Source organism: Herpailurus yagouaroundi, unplaced genomic scaffold, assembly GCF_014898765.1.
Source record: "Herpailurus yagouaroundi ecotype Mexico unplaced genomic scaffold, PumYag 100, whole genome shotgun sequence".
NCBI classification, from domain to species: domain Eukaryota; kingdom Metazoa; phylum Chordata; class Mammalia; order Carnivora; family Felidae; genus Herpailurus; species Herpailurus yagouaroundi.
Genome location: NW_024412391.1, coordinates 26,166,833 through 26,193,652, shown reverse-complemented (window position 1 = coordinate 26,193,652; position 26,820 = coordinate 26,166,833). Strand labels below are relative to the sequence as shown.

The following is a 26,820-nucleotide window of genomic DNA, read 5'->3' as shown; positions in this document are numbered from 1 at the left end:
AGAAACTGATCCTATTCACAATTGCACCAAGAAGCATAAAATACCTAGGAATAAATCTAACCAAAGATGTAAAAGATCTGTATGCTGAAAACTATAGAAAGCTGATGAAGGAAATTGAAGAAGATATAAAGAAATGGAAAACCATTCAGTGCTCATAGACTGGAAGAATGAATATTGTTAAACTGTCAATACTACCTAAAGCTATCTACACATTCAATGCAATCCCAATCAAAATTGCATCAGCATTCTTCTCGAAGCTAGAACAAGCAATCCTAAAATTTGTATGGAACCACAAAGACCCTGAATAGCCAAAGTAATATTGAAGAAGACCAAAGAGGGAGGCATCACAATCCCAGACTTTAGCTTCTACTACAAAGCTGTATCATCAAGACAGCATGGTATTGGCACAAAAACAGACACATAGACCAATGGAAGAGAATAGAGACTCCAGAATTGGACCCACAAAAGTATGGCCAATTCACCTTTGACAAAGCAGGAAAGAATATCCAATGGAAAAAAGACAGTCTGTTTAACAAATGGTGCTGGGAGAACTGGACAGTAACATGCAGAAGGATGAAACTAGACCACTTTCTTACACCATTCACAAAAACAAACTCAAAATGGATAAAGGACCTGAATGTGAGACAGGAAACTATCAAAACCCTAGAGGAGAAAGCAGGAAAAAACCTCTCTGACCTCATGGGCAGCAATTTCTTACTTGACACATCCCCAAAGGCAAGGGAAGTAAAAGCAAAAATGAACTATTGGGACCTCATGAAGATAAAAAAAAAACTTCTGTACAGTAAAGGAAACAATCAACAAAACTAAAAGGCAACCAATGGAATGGGAAAAGATATTTGCAAATGACATATCAGACAAAGGGCTAGTAGCCAAAATCTATAAAGAGCTCACCAAACTCCACACCCAAAAAACAAATAATCCAGTGAAGAAATGGGCAGAAAACATGAAGAGACACTTCTCTAAAGAAGACATCCAGATGGCCAACAGGCACATGAAAAGATGCTCAACGTTGCTCCTCATCAGGGAAATACAAATCAAGACCACACTCAGATATCACCTCACGCCAGTCAGAGTGGCCAAAATGAACAAATCAGGAGACTACAGATGCTGGAGAGGATGTGGAGAAACGGGAACCCTCTTGCACTGTTGGTGGGCATACAAACTGGTGCAGCTGCTCTGGAAAACAGTGTGGAGGTTCCTCAAAAAATTAAAAATAGATCTACCCTAGGACCCAGCAATAGCACTGCTAGGAATTTCCCCAAAGGATACAGGAGTGCTGATGCATAGGGGCACTTGTACCCCAATGTTTATAGCAGCACTTTCAACAGTAGCCAAATCATGGAAAGAGCCTAAATGTCCATCAACTGATGAATGGATAAAGAAATTGTGGTTTATGTACACAATGGGATACTACATGGCAATGAGAAGGAATGAAATATGGCCTTTTGTAGCAACGTGGATGGAACTGGAGAGTGTTATGCTAAGTGAGATAAATAAGTCCTACAGAGAAAGACAGACACCATATGTTTTCACTCTTACGTGGATCCTGAGAAACTTAACAGAAGACCATGGAGGAGGGGAAGGAAAAATAAAAGTTAGAGAGGGAGAGAGCCAAACCATAAGAGACTCTTAAAAACTGAGAATAAACTGAGGGTTGATGGGGAGTGGGAGGGAGGGGAAGGTGGGTGATGGGCACTGAGGAGGACACCTGTTGGGGGGAGCACTGGGTGTTGTATGGAAACCAATTTGACAATAAATTTTATAATAAAAAAAAAGAGTCACTAAATAATACATATTAAGACACGATGGCATTTTGTTTTTCCCACATTAATCAGTGAGGTTATTGAATTTTGAAACTCTTAAAGATATATCAATTTAAAAAACAAGTCAAACCAGTCTTTTTGTGTTATATAAACAAAATACCTGATTCATTGAAGCTCAAACTTTATAAAAAATTAGTTTAACAATGTATAGATATTTTAAAAGTAATTTTGTATATGAGTATAATAAGTAATTATATAGATGTTATGAAAGAAGAATAGATAAAATAAATATCTTGAAACTTCTGATATTGTCAATCATATTTCTGTGATACATAGCTATCTGGAGAAAACAGATTGTAAATAAGTTTGGTTTTTGTTTGTTCACTTCAGGTTTATCTTGCTCTCATAAAATTGATACATCATGTAAATGAATTTCAGAACATTTTATAAAGAATAATTGTTAAATCTGAAAATTTCTCAGTATTTAAAATCTTTTTTACTAAAACATTTCTTAATTCTGTTTTCAAAATCCTATGTTAGAAATTCCCTGAAAGCCCCCTGTCCATCGGTATTAAACAGGCCTCAAAGAAGATTATATTTTCACAATTGTAATAACTGGGTAATTCTTACATTCATTTTAAAAAGTTTCTTTTCAAACCTTAAAGGGTGAAAATAATGATTGCTGATTATCCTTATTCTTCCTGTATACATCATTTTCATTGGAGATTAAGTGAACAATGACAAATTACTATAAAAAAAAGACTTCATTGAAACTGCAGTTGTGGAAGTTGTATGTGAATAACAGCTGCCAGATAGAGTGCACGGCTTAATTATATACAGTTTACAAAGACAGATTAATAGTCATAGATGCATTAGCATTAATGACAAGGAAAAAGAACTTTTGAGAAGCAATTGTTTCATTGTAAAAACAAAATTTTATCTTATTCCAGTTCTTTCAGGCACAACTCTGATAGATCTAATGTTGGCTACAATATAATTATACATTCTCTTACATGGTTTTGAAATGGCTCTTCGGTCCTGGGATTGATAATGTAGGACTATTGTATCACAAGGTGTCTCAGTTTCCACTTGGAATGCTCCCTGCACAGCCTTCTTCCATCCCCACCCTCTGCCATGCCAACTTCTCATCCATCAGACATCAATAGCAGTTAATTAGTTCCAGGAATGCCCAAAGATCACCTTCCATGATTACTCAAATAGACAAAGTGCCTTGTTATCCACTCTTATGGCAACATTAGTCTTTTATAGTAGTAATAATCACTATGACTACAATAACTAATATTTAATTATTGTCTGCTTTGGGGGCTATGATGCAAATGACAAGATGGTAGGAATTATGACTTGCCATTGAGTTCCTAGTAGCTAATAGAGCCAGGTACAGAGTAGGTCCTCAGTGACTACAAATTGATTTTATTCTTTTATGATTGGAGAGAGGAAGGTACGTGTCTTTTTGTGCTCTAAAAACCTCTGAGTATATGAAAGAAGAGATATGAAAGCACTTAAAGTTGGGAGTATTATTTAAATACTTACGGTAATTATCTTCTTGCAGCAGTTTGTTAATAATTGAGTTAGGAGCTTTAGGAGGTTAATCTGGTTTACTGGTCAGGATTTAGGGCACATGAACTTGAACATTCTTCTAGTTAATTAGATATTTTTCTAGTTAATTTCAATTAAGGTGGGGGGGCTGTTTCTATGGATGCACTATATAAAACCCAACTGGTATAATACATGGTCCTGATTTTCATCAGTGGTATCAGCCAAAAGAGTGAGGGTGTCTGGCAGACAACTACATGTGGTGTGTAACTTCACTGAAAATTCAAGTTAACCAATATTTATGGAGCACCTGAGATTACTGAGAGAGTAACTGGAACAGTATCCAGCAGAAAATCAGTATGGCGTTCATCTTCTATAGAGTTATTGTCATTTTGTATGTGAAAGTTTACTAGTAGGAGATCTACTTTTCCTCTTTTACTTGAATTAAATAATGCCTAGCAATTCTGCCATGCCAAAAAAATACTAATTTATGTCAATACATATAACTTATGGTAATATTCTCAGTCATGCATATTTCAGCTGCAGATTTTTGATTTACTCAATTAGTCTCTCCAAGTTTACAATCATTTGAGGATAACTTTTTTCAAATGGAGCTGAATTTATAACATGACTGACAACTTGTTTGGAAAAGTTTCTTCACAAACCACACAGTAATAAAGCAGGCATTGTGGAACAAACCCCAATAAGTAATTTTTTATTGACTTTCACAGGAATGTTTGAAATGTAGGCAATTGCTTCAACTATATATTTCCTAAATTAGTCATATATGCAAATTGTTAGCAAGCCTAGAATTTTTAGCAATCTAGCTGCTCATTACCTGTTGCAGGCTAGTAATACTTCATATGCTCTATTCCAGTTTCCCATTGCCACTGGTTTTATACCACCACTGAGTACTGTTTTATAGACACTATATAATAAAGCAAATAATTTATCAGATAATTTAAATGTAAATCAGTAGATATTAAATTATACAGACAAGTTACTATACCATTTACTGTACTAGTAACTTGATGAAATCTTTTCCACACTGAAACTTGAAGGGAAAAAGAAGACATTTTATTAAGACAAGTTCACAAAAGGAAAACTATGTGCATTGACTTAGAAATCTGAATATCATGTAATCAACAAATGGAAGGGGGAAAGGAAGAAAAAAAACCAAATCAACTGGACTCTCACTCTTTTTAAAGGAAGTATTTGGATCCTTTTAATGACCAAAAAGTCCTTACTGAGTTAAAATGTTTTTACTAATGTACTTTTATCTGACTGTTTGTGAAAACAGTCCCAATCTTTCTGTCATTAGATTGATCAGATCAGGGAAAAAAAGTAGATTACTAGAATAAATAAGATAGTTAAGCAATTTATTTAATTCAATGAACTATTATTTAATTCCATAATAAAAAGTCTGTATAAAATTGACCTGAGTTATTGCAAGAATATTCTAGCTATTTTCCACTTCTCCATTTGATCCTTGTCTCTAGAATTGTATTTCTGAAAATTATATCTGATCCAATAAACATTTAGTGCTCTTAATTCCCAGGGAAGAAGTGCTCAAGCTTTAAAGGATGTCATTAATAATTACTCAATATTATTGCAATATTGCAATTGTATCTTTTAGGGATTTATAAAGATTTTATCAATTATTTCATATAGTCACGGGTAAATTACTCAGCATGTAAGGTCTTTTTTTTGTATATAGAAATACTGAGAAAATTTATTACAAGATTAGATGGAAATAGAAGTATTTTGTTTTCTTTTTCTTAGCAATATCCTTCAATTTGGGATTGTATAGAGTCTTAGAATTACATGCCAAAAATCGTATGGTAATCTACTACCAAATATTATTTTTAATGATCTATCATGTGACAACACAGTTAGGTTACCTTTTAATATTTTGAAAGCAAAGAAATGAAAAGCATATGATTTTCTACCAGTTTTATTATGCAATATTAGAGGTACTTTCTCAACAAAGAATTATATCAACTGTCACCTCTGTTTGATTCAGGGAAAGCTTTACTCCTTAGGGCAATGCACTCCATTAAGATCTAGGTGGATACCTTTCTTTTAGAAAAGGGGAAAAGAGTAGAAAAACTATTACAAACTTTATTTAGTCTCAGATCACTTTTAGGAAAGAGTATATATGGCTTTGATTATTTTGTTTGTGTGCCCTTGGAAAGTCTTTGTGTAATCCAGGAGGTACACTGCCTAGTGTGAAGACTAATGGTCCAGACTAGAGCGTGGATTCTCAGCTCCCTGACCTGGCGGAGATCTCTCCTAATTTTGGTATAATCCACCTTTCTTGCCTTCTCCTCCAGCATAGCCTGCCTCATGTGCCCAGGGATGGTATCTCACTGACTTGTTTGCTCATATTTAAAAGCTCTTTCCAGTCTCTGTGCCTTTGCAAATATGGTTTCCATATTTGCATATGGTTTCCTTCAATTAAGGAAACTGCTTGTTTTTCAAGATCCTGGTTATGTTCTATCTGCACAATGAAAACTCCCCTGACTTTAGGAAGCAGAACTATTCCCACCTGTATTGCTCATACTGATATAATCTCTCATGTTGCATTGATACTATGTGTTAAGCTTTTTATTAAACTGTCTTATTCTAGAGATTCTGGGCTATGCCTTATTATTTATATCCCTTTGTCTATGTTGGAGGTATTCAATAAATATTTGATGAATGAATATATTTGACTAAGGTAAACACATTAAGAATATGCATTAGAAACACGATATATATTCTATTGCTATATAAATTGTATTTTATAAACTGTCAGTATTTCACTTTATAACTTTGTTATTTTCCATAATTTCTCTACATTATACAAATAAATTATGTTTCATACAGTTCAAGGCTATATTTTTAAATAGTTACCATATATCGTAGCATTTTACCTGGACCATTGTGATATTTTCTTGATGGATGTGGATTTTTATTGTTTGAATTTATAAAATACAGTGGACTCCAAATTTATAAATGGGCATTGTTCTAAAAGTTCATTATTAAGTCAGTTTTTTTGATTTTAGAATTTATATTCCCAAAGAAGGCTTTAAATGGTGCTTAAGTTGCAAGACAGTCAAGAAAACCTGTTTAACTGATAATAACTTGAAATATGGTATAATGGTTCGATTCCAGGTTTATTTAAAGTAAAACTGTAACACTGGATGGAAGACAGCTGTTTATTTTCTCTAATGCATTCTGATTCCTAACTAAATAATGTCAGAAATACATTTCTAGGGCTATTGAAACTCACATGCGTTGGGAAAGGGCTAAAGAAAAAAAGAAGAAAACTGGTTTACTTCTTGCTCCTCAGTGTGGCCTATGGAGTAGTGGAATCACCACGATTAGAAGGGCAGAATCTCAGGGTCACGCCAGGCCTACTGAGTCATAATCTGCATTTTAACAAGATTTCCAGATGATTCATATGCACACTAGTTTGGGATGCCCTGGAGATCACAGTGGCTTTTCCCTCCACTTTTATACTTGCATTAGAAAAGAATATCTCTACTGTCAAATATCTACAGAAGAGGAAGAACTACTTGATATCACTAATTTCTGGGAATTATTAATTCAGGGCAAAAGAATATTTTTCCTGTAGGGTCAATGAAAGGACCTAGTCCAGCTTTCTATTGGATTATATGGCTCTTTGGTAAGAAGGAAGAATAAATGTTCGGGATAATTCAAAACCTGTTGGATTAAACATGTTTCCAAATTAGTGAGATTCTTTGTGTATATGTATGCATATATACACTACTATGATTAATCCAGAATAGAATATTAATAAAATTATAAAAATAAATAAAGCATAGCAAAATAAACATCCCCAAATAACTAAATAAAATGAATTGAATATATATCAAAATCCTTAAAATTATGAGTAAGTAATAGAATCCTGAAATTCAACAATTATATTAGGTGGTTTTTGAAAATAAATTAAACCGTATTAGAGGCATAGAAATGACGTATATTTGTTGTACACCAAACTAGGACAATACATTTGTGAAAAAAAAGACTCCTTTACATCTCTTTCACTGTTTTCTGGATGATCATTTTAAAATTACTTTCTGGGGCGCCTGGGTGGCTCAGTCGGTTAAGCGGCTGACTTCGGCTCAGGTCATGATCTCGTGGTCCGTGAGTTCAAGCCCCGCGTCGGGCTCTGTGCTGACAGCTCAGAGCCTGGAGCCTGTTTCAGATTCTGTGTCTCCCTCTCTCTCTGCCCCTCCCCCGTTCATGCTCTGTCTCTCTCTGTCTCAAAAATAAATAAACGTTAAAAAAAATTTAAATTATTTTCATATATTCTAGTCAAACCAAATTTGGTTGGCAGATGGCATCTGTAATTTAGGTTTTTAATCTAGCCTTCTTCCCTGTGCCTAATTATTATTAGCATTAGCTGACATGATAGATAATGCAGTATTGGAGAATATCTTCTCTGAATTTTATGAATGTTGACTATATATAGTAACTACTGGTAAACATAGTCAATGTTTACAGTAGTGTTTATCCTTAGTTTCCACTGAATAAGTTTCCATATGCTTTATTATTATTTTTTAAGTTTATTTATTTATTTTGAGAGAGAGAAAAAGAGAAAAAGAGCGAACAGGGGAGGGGCAGAGAGAGAGAGAGAATCCCAAGCAGGCTCTGTCAGCGCGGAGCACGATAGAGGGCTCAAACCCATGAACTGTGAGGTCATGACCTGAGCCAAAATCAAGAGTCAGACATTTAATCAACTGAGCTACCTGGATACCCCCAATGTGTTATCTTTAAATATATATACATATATTTAAATACATATAATATGTACTTATTATATACATATAATGTATCATCACATGTGTCTTTTTACATTTAAAATTGCTTAAAACACTGCTTTTTAATTTTTTTAGACAAGAGATGTATTTTTATAACATAAGAAATTACAAGAGTAATAAGTAGTAATAAGGTATTAACATTATCATTTCCTTCTGGATAATTTTTTAAATATCGAGCTTAATGAAAAATGTTCGGTTGATGAAAAAAACTAAAATTAAGTTCCTTCTTAATTCTGGGAGATATAATGATGTTGTGGAAATAATACTGTACTAGGAATAAAGAAACAATCTTGATTCTTCTTGTGCACTTCCTAACTTTGTGGCTTTGAAACAGTCATTTACTATCTCCTGGCTTGAAAGCAGATTTCTAACTAAAATCCTGTCTTAAAAACACTTCTAGTTTTAGATACATAATTAAGGAGCAGTGTTTTAAAGTTTCCATAGTCTTATATATATAATTTTATGTTTATTTGTTTGTGCTAGTATAGACAGTATTAGGTATGGAATGTAAATCAGAATGATGTTTCAAATAGTAAATTCAACTGTCAATATTAATTAATTTTTTTAAACTAACCTAGATAACATAACAGTATTTTTACTGTTTAATATATAGGCTCAGAAACACAAAGAGAGATTCAAGAACTGGTTAGCTCTTTATGGTATAGTTTATCTACAAAACGTTGGTATTAAACTTTTATAATTTAAGCACTTCAATTTTATGATGTTGTATGTAGTAGGTATCTCAACATTCAGTTATTCCAGCAATAGTAATTTAACTTTATAAACTTGTTTTGGTACCAACTAAAATATTAGCAATAAGTCTATCAGCAAATTATCTTTTTAAAACAGTCTATCTGTGACAGGGAAAAGCAAATTAGTCCACCTTTTTAAAGATTATTAGCCTGCCAATAAATTAAAACACCTCTTCTAAAACATATTTCCTAAGATTGCAATTTCAATTATAGATATGCTCATAGGGATCCTACAAATAGGATACTGTAAATCTTGAATAAATTCAAAATTCCATCTGTTGTATTCTAAAGAAAAATAGTATTCTAAAAGAAAAAAATAATTTTTTCTTTACCAATTTATATTGAGAACTAGACTTAAAATCACTTGTAAATAAGTCCCCCCCCCAGACACAATAAACTAGCAATGTAACTAGCAATAAAGTTGAGTTATGTACTAATTTTAGTTCTAAGCTATAAGTAACTGATTTTTTTAATAGCATATGAAAATTATTCATTTAAAGTTGCTTAAAATGTTTTTTGATATTTTGTAGATCAGAGACCATTTGAGTAGAGTCCAATGAGGTTGACCTATTCAATTATATTTTCACAGATACTTTTTTGTGCTTTCACTAGGCAGTGTGCTCTTTGAAGGTGAAGATCATATTTAATTTACTTTTATGTTCCCATCATTTTTTAAAGAAGAAGAATGTCTAAATAACATTAGTAGGTCTTAAGTTGCAGGGTTTTATAAAAAAAATTCCTTAAAATTGTAATTTTATATTCATTTTATATTCATTTCTTTTTTACATCATTTTCCCTTCTGTATTTCTTATACATGTGTTTGTGCTGTGATCTGTGGTGTCAGGAAGTCATTATGTTTCATATCATGTAGTCTTGTGGGAAAGGAATGCCCTTCCATGATAATATAAGAGTGATATAGATTATAATTTACTGAAATATGGTTAGATGGATGGGGCTGGGTAGATAACTTCCTGAGGTGTAGGCGTAAGGATTAAACATGACCTCCTTCATGGTTCAAAGTATTATTTTCCTTTGCTTGAGCAACTAAAATTATTTTTACTGCTTTAAGAATGCAAGCAATAATGTGTTTACTGTCTTTGCACATAACTTATTTTCTGAATTTCTATCTCATTAGGATGGAGTCATTGAAGGGGAAATTATGAGGACAAGGATTTAAACAATTTAAGCCTCATGGTATGTAGTGCCTAAGGGCATCTTTAACCATTTTAGATCTTGCCATTTTTTGACATTTGATAATTTTAAAAGTGAAAGTGGAATTTATTGTTTTAATTTATTTCTGAAATTGAGCATTTTTCAACTTTGTTAGGCATTTATATTTTCTTTTCTAAAAATTCACCTCCACTTTCTGTAATGAAGAATTTTTAGAGATGAGTTTCCACTCTTACTCTTCCTTTGAATCTCCTTTCTGGGCTGATGTTGTTTCTTCCACTTCAGAATTTTATTTATCTTTTGAAAGCATCATGTTATGGGGGCACCTGAGTGGCTCAGTCAGTTGAGCTTGGAACTCTTGATTTCAGCTCAGGTCATGATCTCACAGCTAATGGGATCAAGTCCCATGTTGGGCTCTGCACTGACAGTGTGGAGACTGCTTGGGATTCGTTCTTTCCCTCTCTCCTCCCCACTCCTCCCGCCACTCCCCCTTTCTTTCAAAATAAATAAAACATTTTAGAAAGCAGCATATTATTAAAAATATTCTGTAAAACATTTTGCTTTGTTCTAATTTTTCTGTTTTCTGATTATCTCTTCTATATCCTTTTAATGCCCCAATTCCCTAATTCATTATTTTATGTACATCATTGTATATTATTTATTTTGCTGACAGTTATTCTCAAGTTCAAAACCTTTCAGAAGCACCTTATTGTCATCAGGCAGAAACTTCTCTGCTTGTCAACAAAGGCCTTCAACAAAGAGGATCCAGCTCCCAGTTTTTCAGTTTACTCTCATGCATGTACACATGCATGGCTCACCCTAGCCAATCTGAATTTATTAAATATGTGCTTAATTTTTCATTTGTGTCTTTGCTGATTTTGATCCCACTCTCTCAACAGCCTTGTCCTATTATTTCCAGTGGAAACTCTGTAAGGCATGTTTCAAATTTTACATTTCTTCATGAGAGCTCATTGGATCCTTGGTGCGAGTTTATTGGGACCACCACTAATGGCATTTCCTGTGTTGATTTGTATAGTTTACCTAAAGAATATGTCCCTACAGTAATCATGTCAGCACTTAAAGGACTGGCTCTGTCCGCTCCTCCTCATGGTACTTTGGGACTTTGCACAAAATGATCCTCAATATACACTTGTTTAATTGAATTAAACCGAAGTGCTAGTTGGTTAAATCCAGCTTTATTGAAAAGCTTGAATTAAGGCCCACAGCAAAAGGTCTCAAAAGTTCTTATGGATTTTCATATTTGATTTACACACTGAGCCAGAAGCTTTGGAATTATTACTGCCCTGGCTTAGAGAACATATTTATAAATATTCCTTGGGGAAATGCCTTTCCTCTCTTTTGAATAAAGTAGACCTACTAAAAATAATTCTATAAGTAACCCTTCCTAAGGTAGCATGTGCTGTGGGCAGTAAAATATAAAAATATATTTAATATTTAAAGAGGACAGCTTGAATATAAGGGGTAGTGAAAATATCTCTTGATGCGTACCTAGAGAGATTTAATGTTTTCACTTTTCATCTTAACGTAAAAGGCAGAACAGCTGATGATATTATCAGGAAGTCATCTTTAGAGAGTTACTCTAACAAACGGATAGCAGAAAATCTTTAAGACTACCAATTTAATTGGTAATTCATACTTACAGAGTATTTAAATGTGAGAAGACATCTGCTTCTGACCAAGATGGACTGGGTTTCTACTACTCCCTGAAATAACAAACAAACAAAGGAAATATAAAATGGGAGTGATAAATGTAAACATGTATGTATGTATACATACACAATAGTTTCCAATAAAGGACAATAATCCTTGAAAAACAAGCAACAGATAAGTCATATAATTATCTCAGCATACTGCCTTGAGTTTTCAAGCTGGAGAACCCAGGCAAAAGCTGGCTGACTCCACTTAAGAAGATGGAGCAGACAGTGTGGGGAGGCCAGAGTGGCTATAGTTTGCAGGACAGAATACGAGAGAGGAGAAAGCTGAGCAGAGAATTCCAGAGATCTTCAGAAAGCCCCTCAAGAATGTTCAGCTGAGTACAGATCAGCACCAGTGTATGAAGGAACTTCCCAGGGCCAGGGAAAGAACAATCCTGAAAGAATAGAGGTAACTCTGCTTGGTGCTCAGATGGGGCTGGGAAGAGTGCCTGTTCTCAAAGGCCACATACAAAACGTCACGATTCATAGGGCATTGCGAATAGTATGCAGAAGAGTCTTGCCTCAGAACAGTCAGCCTATACTGACCACAGCTCAGTTCTACCGAACAAATATTAAAAGCAAGACTTTAAAGGATCACACCTGTCCTCATCCTGGTTAGATGCCCATCTTGGGTGAGATCAGGCATTCAGTAAACTCCAGAGTAGTGGTTTTGATTGATGCCCTGCAGGCAGAAAAGCCAAACCTATCACCAGAATAGTTATCTATGCCTGTGTTAACAAAATATTGCCCTTTCTAGAACAGAAAGGACCCAATGTAGCCATCTTTCCGCCAAGTGGTTGTTGATCCCAAAAGGACTAATGCCATACTGAGAGCTGAGCATTGGTTCTTGGGGAGGCCATGTTCTATTAACCATTTCTATAACTCTTTACTGGTTAGTACTCCTGGATGCCACTCTGATATTATTGTGTATTACAATAGTTGTAATCCTTTGCCTTCTGGCAGTTAAGTCACACACTCGACCTTTACTGCATCAGGGTCCTACTGCTATCAGCAAGCTCATTTCTATGACAGCCTCTATCATCAGCCCTGGCCTACAAAGAATTACCACTGAACATTTTATGATGCTAATGATGCTCATACCAGCGCATTCCTTATGGTCTTGGTAAATAGTGTGTTCTCTAGGCCTTCTCAAAGAACACCATTTTCTCTTCAGTCTTATGGTCTCATTAACATAACTGTTCCAGCAGACCTAAATCACTGAGTTTTTAATCTCCTACTCTATTGTCTGCCACAGCAATTCAAACATTTCAACCTCACTCACCCTGGGTGACTGTTTTCTGGTTTCTGCTAGAAATCCTAACAGCAAATTCGTACCATCCCCTGGCTTTTCATTGGAATATTAAGTCCCATCTCCAAGTCAATGAACTCTTCGTGATCCAGACTTATGGTCCAGCCCTTTGATGGAGCACCTGCTTTGTTCAGTGCCACAAGTTCTTTCCTGGCCCCTGGGTACACACCTGCTACCTATCATTAGCTCCTTTGGAATACAGTCTGTTTCCTCCCTCATTGGTGGCAGCACTTCCTCAGTTGCAACATTGTGTCTTAACACTTACTATAAGTCTGTTGGTCAGGAGTAGAGGCCAGGAAAACTGAGAGGGCAACTGTTGCCTTGTATGGAAGAAACCTCTGTATTATCTTTCCATGTGGGAGGAGAGCTAGTTCTTAATATGGAAGGGTGGGGACCATTCTGTACACTCAGAATGGTGGGGACTCAAAATCTTCAGGGGTACCTACTTAGATGTTCCTACACCATGTGACAGAATCCTAAGATCTGACGTAAGTATGAGAACTCGTGCTATATAGAACATTCAACCATCTTTGAAGCTCAATAACTCTGACTGTTGAAGACTGACCTTGATTTTCATCTTTTTCTGCTTGCCAGCTGTGTGAGTGGAAGGATGCTTTTTAGCTACCAGATAGACTCTCCAGCTCTTACACTTAGCTTTCAGTTATTTGTTAATTTCTCTGAGCTCTTCATTATCCACTTTTAGGGCAGTGATCAACTTAGTAAAAATTATTTAATTCCATTATCTTTACATTTATTAACTCCCCGTATAGTTCAAATGCCTAAATCCTCAACACTAAGGTATAGCCCTCCCTAGACACATTGCCAGGTGGCAACAGGTAAAGGTTTTAACAACTGGAATACTCCCTTGTGCCAAAGTCTGTCCATGCTCCACTCGCCACTCAGGGTGGAATCTACATTGCCAGCTGAGGAATGAGTGACGGTCTCAGACCCCATTTTACTGCCTGCCTTCTCACACCATTCCTGGTACCAGCTGTGACCACTGGGTGATCTGGACATCAGATGCTGGGACAAAAATTTTATTGGAGGGTAATACCATGAAGAACTAGGAATGTCTCTGCCGGCCTGGTAGGGCACTCAGGAGTAAAGATATGTCAGAGGAAAGCTGATTGCGTGCAGTCCTGTCCCTTACCTAGATTTAATCAGTCTTTGGCCGACAGCCAATGTAAAAATATTACATCAGAAGCTAAGGCAGACATTGAAGACGCTAAGAGCTGAAGGTCCGCAGCTAACCACATGCCTCTCAGCTGGGCAGTGGGTCTTTTAAGGGGGATCTGCAGGCCACATCATGGTGTTTGCCAGAGGTCTCATACAATATCTGCTCTGTACTCTGATTTCTGAATCTGTTTCTAATTGTAACAATAAATCCAAGAATTGGAAGCTTCAAATGTTGCCCTTGCTGGAGAAGCTCTTCACTTCTCCAAGGGAAAGGAAAGGTGGACACAGATGGCAGACACCTGGCGGTGTTAAACTGAAGAGAAAGGGCCTCAAGGGGAAATGCACTCATTTGTGCTGATTAGGTCACTACCTTGATTTCAAGTGTGTGCCCTAGTCTCTGTTTACCTCTCTTCATGTATTTAATTCTTAATTTCAGTGAGACTGCAGAGTTTGAAATGAAAGGATTGAGTACTGCTAACACATCTTACATAGGAGATATTAATTAACTAACAATTTGGGTATTTAAAAAATACAATAGAGATTTTGGAGATGTTCAAATTAGAAATATATTACTTATTTGAGGAAGTCCAATGGAGAAATACTAACAGACATCTAGAATATGTGTTTCCTATCTAGACTACTAACAGCTCAGGGAATGTGGTAGTTTGAGTTTGGATTGTTTGGACTTTACTTTTTTATTCTCCATGAAAAATAGACTTACCCACAAAAGGAGTAGTTAGTGAATAATATTGCAGAAAATCTAACTCTTTTAAAGCCATCTAGAAGCACACAATTTAATTATGTCACTTCTATCTACTTCAACATTTATTATACTTGTTAATTAAAGCGTGTCTCCAAAGAGCTCTGCTTGCCTACATGTATAACCCTGGCTGGAAGTGCCCTATGTATCTGAAGGTAAAGATATTTAATAAAATTATTGTATAAGACAGTCCACATTGGCCTTCCTCTTCGGGGGAACAATGCATACATCAAAGTAAAAAGCTTTGCTGAAATATTGTATAAATAAGATATTTTACTAATCCACATTGGTTGTTGCCAGTACATTATGCATTGATTTGTGAGTTTCAGACTCTTAAGTTTGACTTAGCACAAACAAAAAGACAAATTTATTATAGGAGTGATAGGGAAATTGCTAACTGAACTGCTGTGTAAGCAGGGTGGGCATTGTGAAGTTAATTTCTTTTCTATTGAATCCTTGGAAGGACTTGAATATGCAAATCTGGGCTTTGAGTTGGAATTTCAAAGCCATGCTCTGACAATAATTTGTAGTGCTCCTGAAGATGTTGAGAAGAGGAAGATAGGATAGAGGAAGAAAGGAATCCATATGATAATGAAAAGCTGGAATTCCAAATGGGGAAACAGGGCTACTGGGGAAAATCCTGAAATGGGGTGTTCAAAAATGTAATACTAAAAGTTCATTGTTTCCACCTTTTATTGTAAATCCTATTCTGGCTTCTTCAAATCTTCAGTAGAATCTGTCATGCCTACAAATGCTGTGTTTGAGAGGCAGAAAACTCTGTGGTTGTGTTGTTGTTTTGAAGTTTACTTGTTTTACAGAATTACAGAACGAGACTGAGGCTAAATTCCATGACAGGACTCATACAAATCAGAGAAGATCATCATCAATCAGAAAAAAATTAATAGAATTAATTCAGCAAAAGCCAAAAATGACCATGAAAATGTAAGCCACTTCCACATTCCATCCCCCACCTCCCAATACCTAGGGATTAACAGAAATCTGGGTAAGTTTTCTGAATTATCCACAAATCGTGGATTGGGGTTCAAGTCCATTAGCTAGCTCTTAAGGGGCAGGTGATCCAGTTTAAATCTGAGTTGCACAGGGATACTGGAATCCAAGAACAAGGATACACGTAGGCCTCAGTAATAACGGAACAAAGAACTCAAAGTTTCCTTAAAGGCTCAGCTCAGTTTCTTTAGGTATATTAGCTTTTCAAAATTTTAATTTAACTATGGGAAGAACACTTAACATGAGATTACTCTCTCAACAGATTTTTAAATGTATAACACAAATTGTTAACTATTTGCAAAAGTCAGAACTATTTTCACAGGTGAACATCTAATCTGTTTTTTAAAAGCCTTCATAGGAAAGCACATTTTCAATATCCAATAGGCACAATATTGTACAGGGGATCTCTAGAATGTACTTATCTTGTACAACTAAAACTTTATTTCTATTGCATTTGTTTGTCTTTATCTTACTGAAGACGTTTTTTTTTTTCTCTACATAGTAGAAAACTTGCCTTTAAGGGCTACCAAATCACCAAAGTCTAGGGAGAGTTATGATTATGTTTGACTCAGATAATTTCAGATGATATCTTCTGTACTAGCCAACTGTGGTACTGTATAGTTTGCACTGTATACTAGAACAAGGATTTTGTTTTCAGAGTACCAGCATTTTTAGATCTATTATTCTTATGTTCCTATAGTCATCCATTTATTCTTCTGATGTATGCATTAGGAGTTTTGCATCACCCAAAATGTAACAGGTGTTTTAATCCACTAGTTACAGAATATTATAAACTGCCTTTTGCAATCATAAATCATATCAACATTGAAGAAATAACATCTACTAAGAGAATTTAGGGACATGGCAGCAAATTATTAATAGAACAATTGACAAGGGAAAGGATGCACTTATTAGTCAGGAATAGATGATTGATGTTAGAGCAAATTTTTTTTCATGAAGAATTTATGTTACACTCCCCAAAGACCATCTGGAAAGCCTTCTCTGGATGTTTACCTGTGTATTTTGAGTTTAATAACAGTTCTAGACATCTCTTAATTAATCACATCTGTCAAATGATGTTGGAGATAGACACCTAAACATAATGTCTTCAAGGACAGTTACACATTAGTGGATAACACCTTCATTCACTCAGAAAAAGAGACTTGAAAATGTGATATATTCTGGTTTCAACTGCTCTATGTTAAATAACATACTTAGGGTATGTTCAAAAAATGTTTATATGTGTAGATGTGAAAGTGTATACATATGTAAATGTCTTTGGTGAGATTTCTGACCTTCATCACCAACATTTTGCTCATATGTCATGCAAACATAATGACGTCAGACTGGCTCTTCTTTCTAAACTGTGTTTCTATAGGGGAGGGGCAGGTAGGAAAAACAACTCCCTTTTATTTGCAGTTCTTTCATTATTCTTGAAGTTTTGTTGTAATATACAGAAGTAATGAATTAACCCAAAAATCTCAGTGGCTTAACCTGACAATATTTTCCTCTTGTTCACAAAACAGATCCAGTGCCAAGCTGAGGTTGGGTAGTGCCTTGGATTCACAGTCACTCAGGGATTTTGGCTGACAGAGGCCCCTACTACCTTACACATGAACCATCTAGAACACATGGTTTTCCTCATCCAGGTGAAAGGCAAAGAAGGCTCCATAAAATCTTTCACTGGCAATTAAGCATTTTGCTCTGAAAGACATACATGTGTAATTCCACTGGCTGGAACTAGTCACATCCCACCCCCCCCACCCCTCCCCCCGCCCCCAACTGCAAAAGGGCTGGGAAGTATAAGAGAGTACATGAAATAATCAGCAAGTTATTTTTGCCACACTATATTCCAGACCTATATTTTGTTGGGCAAGAAAAATTTTAAAGAACTGAGTGAAAATTTTAGATACCAAACTCTGTTCCTTTCTCTTATTCCAATGACACAACACATATAAAACATGATGGCATATTTAGAGTCCTAACACTTTCCTTATGATTTTCATTTTTTTAAGTTTATGTATTTATTTTGAAAGAGAGAGACAGAGAGAGAGAGAGAGAGAGAAAGAGAGAGAGAGAGAAAGCAGGGTAGGAGCAGAGAGAGAGGTGAGAGAGAATCCTAAGCAGACTCCATACTGTCATTACAGAGCTCAATGCGGGGCATGAATTCATGAACCACAAGATCATGACCTGGGCCGAAATCAAGAGTTGGATGCTTAGTCAACTGAGCCACCCAGGTTCCCCTGTTTCCTCCTGATTTTCATGCTGAGGACACTGTTCTTTCAACAGTCAGCTAGTTCTTGAGTTAGATGTGGATCACTCCATATGACAGAGAAGTGCTGAGAGCTTTAAGGTGACTCTGCTTAGAGAAAATAAACATACAACCTGCCCCCCTGCCCCCACACCAAATGGTTTATGTGAGGTAAATTTAATTTCCAGTTGAGAACTTATTTTTAGGGTTAAAAAATTAACCTTCGTTTTTCACCTCTTTGACACATTCTTCACTTTCTCTTTGGTTCTCTATCCCTAATCTCCTTCTAATGAGTAACAGGTTGAGCGAACAGAACCAATTCCTATTTCCAGCTATTTACTGTAAACCACTGCCTCTTTATTCAACTTTTCCCCATAAGACCCTTTTTAGAATTGGAGTTGATGAAAACCAAATGAGATGCTGGTGAGCTACAATGCTAATCAGCGATAACCAGCAATATTCACATTGTAGAAAACATTAAGCGTTCTTTTTAAAAAGGATTAACATAACACCTTAAAGGCTATTCTTTTCATTTAATAACAACTTAAAGAGTAATCCAAAAGGAATATGCTGATTTTTAATAGCCACAAAACGTCTAGCTACTTAATAAAATATCACGAACCAGTCTTGAATTACATTCAGGAGCAATTCAAATTATATGCAGAGAGAGACATAATCTCTGGCGGAGAAACCTGTAGTGAGTCTTATTTATAAGATCAAAGTCATTTTTGCTTCATTCAAATACGAATATGTACTTATACATCAATTTAGAAGAAGATTGTGGAATATAGGTCTGGATGAATTTCTTGTGGTACCGATTTTTGCAAGTTTTTTTTAAAACATTGAAATCACTGTTATGGGTTCTTAGAGATGAACCATCTGTCACAAATCAAAATCAACATTTATTTTAGCTTATTAAGAGGAAAAGTTGCTAGCAAAAACCATTTGAGGTGTAAAATTGGATACTGAAAACCTTTTTTTTCCCCCATAGAGGTTTTTAAAAAACAGATTAGATGTTCATCTGTGAAAATAGTTCTGACTTTTGTAAATAGATAATTATCTCATATGGTAAGATCACTAAAAAGGTGAGAAATGCACAGGGACAGAAGGAAGGCAGAGAAGCATGAGCACGTGTATGCAGCATGAGAGAGAGAGAGACAGAGAGAGGAGGCAGCTGCATTTCTCAGGAGAATTACATTTGTTTGTTGGTATCCTAACTGAAAATATGAAATTGCTTTTGAAGATAGCTCACAAACTAGAATGTACATTATGAAGTGGAGTGCTATTAAATAAGTTGTAACTTAATGTGAGTATTCCAACTTAAGATGTTATCACAGCTCAAATTTTGTTAATAAAAATGTCATCACAGGAGTGAGATCATCAAGATGTTGACATTAAGTCATTCTCAACTTTGGTCTCCCTCACAAGAAGACCAGCTGGTAATTATCCATAGATAAGACACCATTGTGAAAGTCCTAGAACCTGGGGGTGAGGCTGAATCACCCTCTTGGACCACAAAGATCAAAAAGGACCACAAGAGTAAGAGTAGTGGTTACCCTCTTAATACATTCCATCCCCCCCAAGAACAGCACAGCATTGCGCTGAGATTGACCCCCTGAACCTAGGTTTCTCCAGTGGAAAAAAGAGCCCAAGGTGAACATCCAGCTCCTTTAGCATTTTGAGGCACTTCCCAGGAGGTCTACTGAAGTGTCACCTCATAGGAATCACTAGGGGAATCTGTAGGGCTTGACCACTGGAGATCAGATAGAAACAGAGGAGTGGGGCTTATACACCTGGCACTCAGATCTTCGCTGACTACAATCCTCCTCTGAAAGGAGGTGGAGCAGAGGCCCTAGCCAGTTGCTCTGTCCAACTACAGGGCCAAGCTGGTGGCCCTGTCTGGCCTAGAAATAAGCCCATACATATGTGCCCAACTAACATTTGACAAGGGAGCCAAGAATACTCAATAGATAAAAAAGATTCTCTTCAGTAAATGCTGCTGGGAAAACTGGATATTCACATGTAAAAAAATGAAAGTGGACTTTTATCAAACACCAATCACAAGAAGGAACTCAAATGGGTTAAAGATTAAATGTAAAATCTCAAACCATAAAGCTCCTAGAAGAAAACACAAGGAAAAACTCCTTGACATTGGTCTTGGTAATGATTTTATGGATAGGACAGTCAAAGCTTAAGAAACAAGAGCAAAAACAAACAAGTGGAACTAATTATATCGAACTTAAGTGCTCCTGCATAGTAAAAGAAATGACAAATGAAATGAAAAACCAAAGTATTATCCAAATAATGAAATTAAGTATTCATTCCCACTTGAGATTGTAAACTCTTTGCAGGAAGGTTACTTGTTACACTTCGAATTTTCCATGATATCTGTTAAGACATATGTAAGTATATGATAAATATTTCTTATTTAATTCAGTCAACATTAAATATGATTTCTACATAAGGACACTATTCTACCTACCAATGCTTTGGAGGTTTGTTTCCAGAGCAGAGAAAAAGTAAAAGCTTCTTTATACAATGAAGGACCTAATGACCTACTTTTCTGTAAACACATTTCACAGATAGAAGAGTATTCTTTTGTACTTTGAAAAGCATGATTTATTTAATTTCAAAATAAATGCTTTGCTTGAATAATAGCTATAATAAAGTATTAGTAATAAAATAATTAAAATATTTTTCTTAGAAGGAAAAAAAAGGAAAACCAACATACAGAATGGGGGAAATATTTACAAGACATATATCTGATAAGGGGTTAATATATAAGAAATATAAGGAACTAATACAACTCAATATAAAAAACACAAGTAGTCCAATTAAAAAAAATGGGCAAAGAACCTAGATGGACATTTTTCCAAAGAAGACATACAAATGGCTAGCAGGTGCATGCTCAACATCACTAATCATCAGGGAAATTCAAATGCAAACTACAGTAAGTGAGTGAGTGAGTGAGAAGCTGAATATCAGGCAGGCCTGGGCAGGTCAGCTACAGAATGGAAAAGGACTATGTGGAGCAGTTAACCCTGTGACGCAGAGCCCAACAATCTGTAAAGTGAAAACCCCTGAAATCAGAAGAGTAAGAACCTTGGTAGTTTTTCAGTAGAAGTCTTGAGGAACATTTTCATTGGTTAAAAAATAGCTACTCTCAAAAGTTTAGAAACCAAAGTCACCCTTACTTCAACCTCAGTCTGAGGAGCAGGAGATAGAACAGAAACTGAGGAGCCATCTAAATCTGTTGGACTTACCTCTGGAGTCCAACCCATGAAACATCACATCCTTCAGAATCCATGAAAGAAAGCTGTTCCATCAGAGAGTCCAGGACTTCTTCAGTAAGGAAGATTCTCACTGAAAAAGCAGTGGAAGTCGATGCTGTAAGACTATTGGTTCCCAAAGCTGCTATAACCCATGATATCCCCAACAAAAAATGCAAAGGCTAAGTCTCTGGGTCATTGTAAAGGAGAATTACTTGGTCAGTCAGAGGGAGTTGCAGAACCCAAAAAATAACTATCAGAGGTAAAGAATATATTGGAAAAGCTCAAGAACTCTTAAAGTAGGTTACTACAGGACAAAGAAGGTCTTTACAACCAGTTCAGGGTATAGACAGAGGTCAGTTGTGAGTTTAAAAAGTTGCTAGTGGCTTCTGTTGGGGATGATCTTCAGTATTACTTTGAATGTATAGCCAGAGGAAAATCAGCTTATTTTAGAAAATAAAGCCATAGGTCAAAACACAGGTCAACTTTCTGAACAGTTAGAACGTATGTCAATATAGTGTGATATATGACGAAGTAAATTCCTCACAAGCAGGATTATGGCAGATGAGTTAACCAACTCCTAACCACATTTACAGCGTCAAAACCACAAGGCGCAGAGTGCTATTCAAGATATCCTGACTGAACGGGAACAGTTTTGTCAGGAAATGACACTTACCCATAAATTATTGGAGGAGCTCTTAGTCTCCATGCAGTGGGGAAGAGAGCAAACCTACTACCCTAGTACACAACCTCACATCACAGCAGGACTGGCATCTACAAATCACAAGTTGGCAAAAGCACTAAATGCTCATCTTCTGGGAAATGTTAGCACTAATAGTCAAAAGAAGATTCCATGAACAGTTGAGTTCTGCAGCACCCCAGCAGAAAAAAAAAATGGCTGAAATGGTTCTATGCATTCTATCCAGTTGCCTGTACAGAAAGCTCATCTGATAATCCATTTTTTGAGTCTTTACCAACCACCTTACTTGGTACAAAGAAAAATACTGGATGATTTATTTCATCCCTATACTAGATATGAAAATACAACTTTCAGTTGCTGCCATCACTTCCAGGGAGAACTTCTTGTCCTTTCACATTTGGTATGTTGGAGGTATGATACAGGTGCTTGCTTATTACCCAAGAGTCATTATTATTTGGAAGCGGGAGTTCTTATAATCGTAGACATAGTATCACTTTCTATTTAATATATACCCCCCCAAAGATGTTTTTCATGTACTGGACCACAGATAACCCTTTCTTAATAAATGTTTCAGGGTAAGGAAAAATGAAAGGCATATTTAAAGTAGATGATATTCGGGGCACCTGGGTGGCTCAGTTGGTTAAGCTGCCGACTTCGGCTTAGGTCATGATCTCGCGGTCCGTGAGTTCGAGCCCCGTGTCGGGCTCTGTGCTGACCGCTCAGAGCCTGGATCCTGTTTCAGATTCTGTGTCTCCCTCTCTCTCCGACCCTCCCCCGTTCATGCTCTGTCTCTGTCTCAAAAATAAATAAAAACGTTAAAAAAAATAAAAAAAAAAATAAAGTAGATGATATTTTCCAGGCATTACATGATGCTTTTCCAAAGAAGGAATTATATGATGCTTTTCCTTTTTCTGAAAGAAAAAGATTTTACCTTCATTTTAGGCCCTAAGTTATATCTTGCTATGGATTTAATAGGAGCAGATTCAATTCTGATACTCTAATGCAAGGTGGGTCATACGCAGCCACAGTCATTCACTTACTCTGGTCTATGATTGTTTTCGTTTGTTTTTTGCACTGCAACAGTAGACTTGAATAGATGCAACAGGGCTTGTATTGCCTGCAAAGGAGAAAATATGTCCTATCTAGCTAGCCCTTTACAGAAAGAGTTTTCTGGCCCCTACTTTAAAGGATAGTAGCTGGTAGAGGATGGGTGGAGGAAGTGTCCATTTCCTTTCTGATGATTTTTTGGGTTACAAAAGGAGGCTTATGGAAATACTATGGGTAAAGGGACTAATATTTTAAAACTAAATGCTATACTTTAGGAAAATTAAAAATATTTTACAGCCACATTAGCAAGTGTATCAGCCTAACATACTCTCATGTTGGTTTTGTTTTGGGGAAAATCATAGCTTGAATGGATTTAACTTGACATATATAAAAGAAACAGATTCTACTGAGCTCATTTTGACAAATGCAACACAATAGGAATATCAAGTTTGATATAAAATGTGCTGGAGAAAGTAGGATCTTCCTAGAACATTGTACAAACTCAAAAATGCAATCCATCAATTAATTTATATTAATATATATTATTATTTATTTATGATGGGTCATCATAAATATCCTTTTATAGGTCTTTAAAAATATCCACCATATGTTTATACCAAATTACACTGCATTAGGTGCAGAATTGCCTATCAGAAGAGAAATCTTCTAAAGACACATCTGGTCAAGTAACACATTTTAATGTCAACTTGATGATAGTTTGGTCTGATTCATCTGAGTTATATTTTGAAATGGTATTAAATTTCTCTACATTCTTAAAAAAAACCCTACAATGTGATATCATCCAACCATTATTAGGATGTCTATTATCAAAAAGAGGAGCGATAAGGGTGTGGAGAAAAGGGAACCCTGTGCACTATCGGTGGCAACGTAAATTGGTGCAGTCATTTGTAAGAAACAGTATGGAGGCTCCTCAAGAAGCTAAACTAGAATTATCATATGACCCAGCCCATGTCACTTGTGGGTGAAGGAAATGAAGAGAAACCTGCACCCCTTTGTTCACTGCAGCATTATTTACAATGTATTCATCAAACATACAGTATTCCTCTTCCTGTATCAGGCTTATCTCACTTAGCATAGCATCCTCCTCTAGGTTCATCCATGTTGCCACAAATGGGAGGATTTCCTTCTTTTTTTTTCTTATGGCTGAATAATATTGTATTATATATACAAAATATCTATCTGTATCTATCTATATCTAATCTCTATAGACTTTTCTTTGTTCAGTTGTTGCTGGACACTTAGGTAGTTTCCGCATCTTGGCTATTGTGAATAATAGGTTCTATAGGCTGCCTTATTTTTTATGCATCTGTGGGTAAAAATTATTTAATTAGCTTTTTTGGGGATTTTATAATATTATGCTACTATAATTCATAAATTTGATTTTAAATACTCTTTTTTTTCAACGTTTTTTTTTTTTTTTTTTTTGGGACAGAGAGAGACAGAGCATGAACGGGCGAGGGGCCGAGAGAGAGGGAGACACAGAATCAGAAACAGGCTCCAGGCTCTGAGCCATCAGCCCAGAGCCCGACGCGGGGCTCGAACTCACGGACCGCGAGATCGTGACCTGGCTGAAGTCGGACGCCCAATCGACTGCGCCACCCAGGCGCCCTGATTTTAAATACTCTTAATGAATAATTGAATATAGCTTCTACCCAGAAACTTCTACCCAGAAACAGCCTATAATGAAAAGTTTGTTGCCAAGTGCCTGTGCTTCCCAGTATTCGTATTCATAATAGACACAGAGGCTTTTATTTTATCCTAAGCCAAGCACCATAAGGGATCCTGATGAGTGGTGTGCTGGGTTGCTTATTATTTGTAAACAAATAAAGAATATGCCATAAGGCTATCTTTTACTGTTTGTGCTTCACCCTAGATAAAAAGATTTGAGGCCCTTGTGAAATTATAATGCAGGATCAGCCATTATTCAGAATTTTAAATTTCAGGTCAATTATAAAACAGTAGGATTTAATTTAACCCTGCAATTTTGCTCATTTCTTAAATGACAGTTTCCTGGATTGCTTTTTCAGGGAATTTGTACAATGAAGACTAAAAAAGTACATCTTGAATATGGCGATTCTGATGTTTATACCGGTCCAATAAAAGCCCTGATTTGGTGAGACTGCATCACAACATGTCTTAGAGATTAAAGGAGCAACTTCTATTGTAAGTGCTGTCCATAAAACATTCAAACATTGGGCTTTTTCCAAAAGGTCAGTAGATTGCAGTGAGTGATCCTCTAAAGCATTTTCATGTGTTCAGACCTTACCAACTGCTGCAGAGATGTTATCCACTGCTCTACTTAAATATTCAAGGTTGTGGTGTGGAGTCTATAAAAGGAGTCAGCACACTGAAGACCATGCCTTTTCAAAGAGCTTTACTATTAAGAGATCATAGTGTACACCTGCTATAAAAATAAGCTGCATGTTAAATGTTTCAGAAAGTCTACCTACCTGCTTCCTATTTTTTACTGCTTCTTCTATAAATTTTATTTCAGAAATGCTTTTTATAAATGCAAAATTAGTAAATTCTACTTTGCATTTTGATGAGATTTGTACATTTAGCATCGCACTTGGCGCTGAAACAATGTGGGGGTTAAGGGTCCCAATTCCTGAGCAATCGGAAATCTCCCCACAGCTTTTGGCTCCCCCCAAAACTTTACTAACAACCTACTGTTGACTGGAAGCCTTACCAATGATACAGTTGATTAACATATATTTTATATGTTATACATATTATATGGCCTATTCTTACAGTAAAGTAAGCTAATGTTATTAGATGTTATTAAGAAAATGTTATTAAGAAAATAATAAGGAAGATAATACATCTATAGTACTGTACTATTAAAACATCCATATATAGGCAGTGCACCACAGAGTCATGCGGATCTCTCTGTTGCTTCAACAGTGTTTGGACAGCACCGACCCAGGTACGTCCCTTCTTTCAGCCTCTAACCCTCTCCAACCTCTTTTCCAGTGGTAACCTTCAGAACCATCCTCTCAGGCATCCTCTACCTCCGGTCCAAGCCAACACCATTTTTTGAGCTTAGCTCGCTATTGCCCATCAAATACCAGCTCCCAGATTCCTCAGAATTATTCCACTGAGGTGGAGGCTGATGACAACCACCTGAGCAACATGCATCTGTGGGTCTCCTACACTTACCCCTATCTGGGCTTCTATTTTGACCAGGATGTTGTGACTCTGGAGGGCATGGGCCACTTTCTCAAGTCGGCCAAGGAGGATTGAGACGGCACCCAGCGTCTTGAATACACAAAACCAGTGTGGTGGTCGTGCCCTCTTCCAGGACCTGCAGAAACCATCCCAAAATGAATAGGATAAAACCCTGGATTCTTACAGACTGCTATAGTCCTGGGGAAGAACCTGAACCAAAAGAAGCCTTTTGGATCTGCATGCCCTAGGTCCTGCCTGTGCAGACTCCCATCTCTGTGACTTCCTGGAAAGCCACTTCCTAGATGAG

General features: G+C 36.3%; 1 pseudogene; it reads left to right on the top strand.

Annotated features, from left to right (window-relative positions):
- Positions 1–12,234: 12,234 nt before the first annotated feature.
- Positions 12,235–26,588, top strand: LOC121028001 (golgin-45-like; annotated as a pseudogene).
- Positions 26,589–26,820: the final 232 nt, after the last annotated feature.